Genomic DNA, 7,500 nt, shown 5'->3' with positions numbered 1-7,500 from the left:
AATCTAAAAAGAAACTGTTTAGCAGAGGATGGTTTCGATCCATCGACCTCTGGGTTATGGGCCCAGCACGCTTCCGCTGCGCCACTCTGCTCTCAGCCACTTCAGAAAAGACTAGAACTCACAATCCATGGCTTAGGAGGCCAGTGTCTTAGGCCACTGGGGTACTGTGTAAACAGTATGACCAATACGAACTGTTGGAAGAGGTCAAAAAAATTATAATGGAACTGAGACATGCCCATGAAACGACAATGAAATTTTTTTTTTTTTTTTGCACTTAAAATCTAAAAAGAAACTGTTTAGCAGAGGATGGTTTCGATCCATCGACCTCTGGGTTATGGGCCCAGCACGCTTCCGCTGCGCCACTCTGCTCTCAGCCACTTCAGAAAAGACTAGAACTCACAATCCATGGCTTAGGAGGCCAGTGTCTTAGGCCACTGGGGTACTGTGTAAACAGTATGACCAATACGAACTGTTGGAAGAGGTCAAAAAAATTATAATGGAACTGAGACATGCCCATGAAACGACAATTTTTTTTTTTTTTTTTTTGCACTTAAAATCTAAAAAGAAACTGTTTAGCAGAGGATGGTTTCGATCCATCGACCTCTGGGTTATGGGCCCAGCACGCTTCCGCTGCGCCACTCTGCTCTCAGCCACTTCAGAAAAGACTAGAACTCACAATCCATGGCTTAGGAGGCCAGTGTCTTAGGCCACTGGGGTACTGTGTAAACAGTATGACCAATACGAACTGTTGGAAGAGGTCAAAAAAAATTATAATGGAACTGAGACATGCCCATGAAACGACAATTTTTTTTTTTTTTTTTTTTGCACTTAAAATCTAAAAAGAAACTGTTTAGCAGAGGATGGTTTCGATCCATCGACCTCTGGGTTATGGGCCCAGCACGCTTCCGCTGCGCCACTCTGCTCTCAGCCACTTCAGAAAAGACTAGAACTCACAATCCATGGCTTAGGAGGCCAGTGTCTTAGGCCACTGGGGTACTGTGTAAACAGTATGACCAATACGAACTGTTGGAAGAGGTCAAAAAATTATAATGCCCATGAGACATGCCCATGAAACTGGGTTATGGGACAACTCTGCTTTTTTTTTTTTTTTTTTAGGCCACTGGGGCACTGTTTACATTAAAATAGAAGCAGTAAAAACTAAAAAGAAACTGTTTGTTTAGTTTAGCAGAGGATGGTTTCGATCCATCGACCTCTGGGTTATGGGCCCAGCACGCTCCCGCTGCGCCACTCTGCTCTCAGCCACTTCAGAAAAGACTAGAACTCACAATCCATGGCTTAGGAGGCCAGTGTCTTAGGCCACTGGGGTACTGTGTAAACAGTATGACCAATACGAACTGTTGGAAGAGGTCAAAAAAATTATAATGGAACTGAGACATGCCCATGAAACGACAATTTTTTTTTTTTTTTTTTTTTTTTTTTTGCACTTAAAATCTAAAAAGAAACTGTTTAGCAGAGGATGGTTTCGATCCATCGACCTCTGGGTTATGGGCCCAGCACGCTTCCGCTGCGCCACTCTGCTTCCATCCACCCCAGATGGGACTTGAACCCACAATCCCTCTTAGGAGGCCAGTGCCTTATCCATTAGGCCACTGGGGCACTGTTTACATTCTGCAAACAGTAAAACTGAGAACAGTAAAAACACAATCCAAATGAAATTTAGCTTTCTAATTTCTGTTTGCGTTTCATTTTAAAAACAAACAGTTTAGCAGAGGCGATCCTGACCTCTGGGTTATGGGCCCAGCAGCCACTCTGCTCTCAGCCACTTCAGAAAAGACTAGAACTCACAATCCATGGCTTAGGAGGCCAGTGTCTTAGGCCACTGGGGTACTGTGTAAACAGTATGACCAATACGAACTGTTGGAAGAGGTCAAAAAAATATATGGAATGAGACATGCCCATGAAACGACAATTTTTTTTTTTTTTTTTTTGCACTTAAAATCTAAAAAGAAACTGTTTAGCAGAGGATGGTTTCGATCCATCGACCTCTGGGTTATGGGCCCAGCACGCTCCGCTGCGCCACTCTGCTCTCAGCCACTTCAGAAAAGACTAGAACTCACAATCCATGGCTTAGGAGGCCAGTGTCTTAGGCCACTGGGGTACTGTGTAAACAGTATGACCAATACGAACTGTTGGAAGAGGTCAAAAAAAATTATAATGGAACTGAGACATGCCCATGAAACGATTTTTTTTTTTTTTTTTTTTTTTTTGCACTTAAAATCTAAAAAGAAACTGTTTAGCAGAGGATGGTTTCGATCCATCGACCTCTGGGTTATGGGCCCAGCACGCTTCCGCTGCGCCACTCTGCTCTCAGCCACTTCAGAAAAGACTAGAACTCACAATCCATGGCTTAGGAGGCCAGTGTCTTAGGCCACTGGGGTACTGTGTAAACAGTATGACCAATACGAACTGTTGGAAGAGGTCAAAAAAATTATAATGGAACTGAGACATGCCCATGAAACGACAATTTTTTTTTTTTTTTTTTTTTTTGCACTTAAAATCTAAAAAGAAACTGTTTAGCAGAGGATGGTTTCGATCCATCGACCTCTGGGTTATGGGCCCAGCACGCTCCGCTGCGCCACTCTGCTCTCAGCCACTTCAGAAAAGACTAGAACTCACAATCCATGGCTTAGGAGGCCAGTGTCTTAGGCCACTGGGGTACTGTGTAAACAGTATGACCAATACGAACTGTTGGAAGAGGTCAAAAAAATTATAATGGAACTGAGACATGCCCATGAAACGACAATTTTTTTTTTTTTTTTTTTGCACTTAAAATCTAAAAAGAAACTGTTTAGCAGAGGATGGTTTCGATCCATCGACCTCTGGGTTATGGGCCCAGCACGCTCCTGCGCCACTCTGCTCTCAGCCACTTCAGAAAAGACTAGAACTCACAATCCATGGCTTAGGAGGCCAGTGTCTTAGGCCACTGGGGTACTGTGTAAACAGTATGACCAATACGAACTGTTGGAAGAGGTCAAAAAAATTATAATGGAACATGAGACATGCCCATGAAACGACAATTTTTTTTTTTTTTTTTTTGCACTTAAAATCTAAAAAGAAACTGTTTAGCAGAGGATGGTTTCGATCCATCGACCTCTGGGTTATGGGCCCAGCACGCTCCGCTGCGCCACTCTGCTCTCAGCCACTTCAGAAAAGACTAGAACTCACAATCCATGGCTTAGGAGGCCAGTGTCTTAGGCCACTGGGGTACTGTGTAAACAGTATGACCAATACGAACTGTTGGAAGAGGTCAAAAAAAATATAATGGAATGAGACATGCCCATGAAACGACAATTTTTTTTTTTTTTTTTTTTTGCACTTAAAATCTAAAAAGAAACTGTTTAGCAGAGGATGGTTTCGATCCATCGACCTCTGGGTTATGGGCCCAGCACGCTCCGCTGCGCCACTCTGCTCTCAGCCACTTCAGAAAAGACTAGAACTCACAATCCATGGCTTAGGAGGCCAGTGTCTTAGGCCACTGGGGTACTGTGTAAACAGTATGACCAATACGAACTGTTGGAAGAGGTCAAAAAAATTATAATGGAACTGAGACATGCCCATGAAACGACAATTTTTTTTTTTTTTTTTTTGCACTTAAAATCTAAAAAGAAACTGTTTAGCAGAGGATGGTTTCGATCCATCGACCTCTGGGTTATGGGCCCAGCACGCTTCCGCTGCGCCACTCTGCTCTCAGCCACTTCAGAAAAGACTAGAACTCACAATCCATGGCTTAGGAGGCCAGTGTCTTAGGCCACTGGGGTACTGTGTAAACAGTATGACCAATACGAACTGTTGGAAGAGGTCAAAAAAATTATAATGGAACTGAGACATGCCCATGAAACGACAATTTTTTTTTTTTTTTTTTTTTGCACTTAAAATCTAAAAAGAAACTGTTTAGCAGAGGATGGTTTCGATCCATCGACCTCTGGGTTATGGGCCCAGCACGCTTCCGCTGCGCCACTCTGCTCTCAGCCACTTCAGAAAAGACTAGAACTCACAATCCATGGCTTAGGAGGCCAGTGTCTTAGGCCACTGGGGTACTGTGTAAACAGTATGACCAATACGAACTGTTGGAAGAGGTCAAAAAAATTATAATGGAACTGAGACATGCCCATGAAACGACAATTTTTTTTTTTTTTTTTTTTTTTGCACTTAAAATCTAAAAAGAAACTGTTTAGCAGAGGATGGTTTCGATCCATCGACCTCTGGGTTATGGGCCCAGCACGCTTCCGCTGCGCCACTCTGCTCTCAGCCACTTCAGAAAAGACTAGAACTCACAATCCATGGCTTAGGAGGCCAGTGTCTTAGGCCACTGGGGTACTGTGTAAACAGTATGACCAATACGAACTGTTGGAAGAGGTCAAAAAAATTATAATTGGAACATGCCCATGAAACGACAATTTTTTTTTTTTTTTTTTTGCACTTAAAATCTAAAAAGAAACTGTTTAGCAGAGGATGGTTTCGATCCATCGACCTCTGGGTTATGGGCCCAGCACGCTTCCGCTGCGCCACTCTGCTCTCAGCCACTTCAGAAAAGACTAGAACTCACAATCCATGGCTTAGGAGGCCAGTGTCTTAGGCCACTGGGGTACTGTGTAAACAGTATGACCAATACGAACTGTTGGAAGAGGTCAAAAAAATTATAATGGAACTGAGACATGCCCATGAAACGACAATTTTTTTTTTTTTTTTTTTTTTTGCACTTAAAATCTAAAAAGAAACTGTTTAGCAGAGGATGGTTTCGATCCATCGACCTCTGGGTTATGGGCCCAGCACGCTTCCGCTGCGCCACTCTGCTCTCAGCCACTTCAGAAAAGACTAGAACTCACAATCCATGGCTTAGGAGGCCAGTGTCTTAGGCCACTGGGGTACTGTGTAAACAGTATGACCAATACGAACTGTTGGAAGAGGTCAAAAAAAATTATAATGGAACTGAGACATGCCCATGAAACGACAATTTTTTTTTTTTTTTTTTTGCACTTAAAATCTAAAAAGAAACTGTTTAGCAGAGGATGGTTTCGATCCATCGACCTCTGGGTTATGGGCCCAGCACGCTTCCGCTGCGCCACTCTGCTTCCATCCACCCCAGATGGGACTTGAACCCACAATCCCTAGGAGGCCAGTGCCTTATCCATTCAGCACACTTCGAACTGATAGAAGCAGTAAAAAAAGACTGATAGAACTAAGAACTCACAATTTTAAAAACAAACAGTTTAGCAGAGGATGGGATCCATCGACCTCTGGGTTATGGGCCCAGCCACTCTGCTCTCAGCCACTTCAGAAAAGACAAGAACTCACAATCCACTTAGGAGGCCAGTGTCTTAGGCCACTGGGGTACTGTGTAAACAGTATGACCAATACGAACTGTTGGAAGAGGTCAAAAAAATTATAATGGAACTGAGACATGCCCATGAAACGACAATTTTTTTTTTTTTTTTTTTGCACTTAAAATCTAAAAAGAAACTGTTTAGCAGAGGATGGTTTCGATCCATCGACCTCTGGGTTATGGGCCCAGCACGCTTCCGCTGCGCCACTCTGCTTCCATCCACCCCAGATGGGACTTGAACCCACAATCCCTGGCTTAGGAGGCCAGTGTCTTAGGCCACTGGGGCACTGTTTACATTCTGCAAACAGTACGAACTGATAGAAAGTAAAAACAATGTGTACTAGAACTAAGAGACGCAAATGAAATTTAGCTTTTCAATAAAAACAAACAGTTTAGCAGAGGATGGTTTCGATCCATCGACCTCTGGGTTATGGGCCCAGCACGCTCCGCTGCGCCACTCTGCTCTCAGCCACTTCAGAAAAGACTAGAACTCACAATCCATGTTAGGAGGCCAGTGTCTTAGGCCACTGGGGTACTGTGTAAACAGTATGACCAATACGAACTGTTGGAAGAGGTCAAAAAAATTATAATGGAGACATGCCCATGAAACGACAATTTTTTTTTTTTTTTTTTTTTTTTGCACTTAAAATCTAAAAAGAAACTGTTTAGCAGAGGATGGTTTCGATCCATCGACCTCTGGGTTATGGGCCCAGCACGCTCCCGCTGCGCCACTCTGCTCTCAGCCACTTCAGAAAAGACTAGAACTCACAATCCATGGCTTAGGAGGCCAGTGTCTTAGGCCACTGGGGTACTGTGTAAACAGTATGACCAATACGAACTGTTGGAAGAGGTCAAAAAAAATTATAATGGAACTGAGACATGCCCATGAAACGACAATTTTTTTTTTTTTTTTTTTTTGCACTTAAAATCTAAAAAGAAACTGTTTAGCAGAGGATGGTTTCGATCCATCGACCTCTGGGTTATGGGCCCAGCACGCCCGCTGCGCCACTCTGCTCTCAGCCACTTCAGAAAAGACTAGAACTCACAATCCATGGCTTAGGAGGCCAGTGTCTTAGGCCACTGGGGTACTGTGTAAACAGTATGACCAATACGAACTGTTGGAAGAGGTCAAAAAAATTATAATGGAACTGAGACATGCCCATGAAACGACAATTTTTTTTTTTTTTTTTTTTTTGCACTTAAAATCTAAAAAGAAACTGTTTAGCAGAGGATGGTTTCGATCCATCGACCTCTGGGTTATGGGCCCAGCACGCTTCCGCTGCGCCACTCTGCTCTCAGCCACTTCAGAAAAGACTAGAACTCACAATCCATGGCTTAGGAGGCCAGTGTCTTAGGCCACTGGGGTACTGTGTAAACAGTATGACCAATACGAACTGTTGGAAGAGGTCAAAAAAATTATAATGGAACTGAGACATGCCCATGAAACGACAATTTTTTTTTTTTTTTTTTTTTTTGCACTTAAAATCTAAAAAGAAACTGTTTAGCAGAGGATGGTTTCGATCCATCGACCTCTGGGTTATGGGCCCAGCACGCTTCCGCTGCGCCACTCTGCTCTCAGCCACTTCAGAAAAGACTAGAACTCACAATCCATGGCTTAGGAGGCCAGTGTCTTAGGCCACTGGGGTACTGTGTAAACAGTATGACCAATACGAACTGTTGGAAGAGGTCAAAAATAATGATAATGGAACTGAGACATGCCCATGAAACGACAATTATTTTTTTTTTTTTTGCACTTAAAATCTAAAAAGAAACTGTTTAGCAGAGGATGGTTTCGATCCATCGACCTCTGGGTTATGGGCCCAGCACGCTTCCGCTGCGCCACTCTGCTCTCAGCCACTTCAGAAAAGACTAGAACTCACAATCCATGGCTTAGGAGGCCAGTGTCTTAGGCCACTGGGGTACTGTGTAAACAGTATGACCAATACGAACTGTTGGAAGAGGTCAAAAAAATTATAATGGAACTGAGACATGCCCATGAAACGACAATTTTTTTTTTTTTTTTTTTTTTTTTGCACTTAAAATCTAAAAAGAAACTGTTTAGCAGAGGATGGTTTCGATCCATCGACCTCTGGGTTATGGGCCCAGCACGCTTCCGCTGCGCCACTCTGCTCTCAGCCACTTCAGAAAAGACTAGA

The sequence above is a fragment of the Oncorhynchus nerka genome, linkage group LG2, assembly GCF_034236695.1.
Source record: "Oncorhynchus nerka isolate Pitt River linkage group LG2, Oner_Uvic_2.0, whole genome shotgun sequence".
Taxonomy (NCBI): Eukaryota; Metazoa; Chordata; class Actinopteri; order Salmoniformes; family Salmonidae; genus Oncorhynchus; species Oncorhynchus nerka.
The sequence above is the reverse complement of the archived record's forward strand: the minus strand, read 5'-3'. Positions refer to the sequence as shown.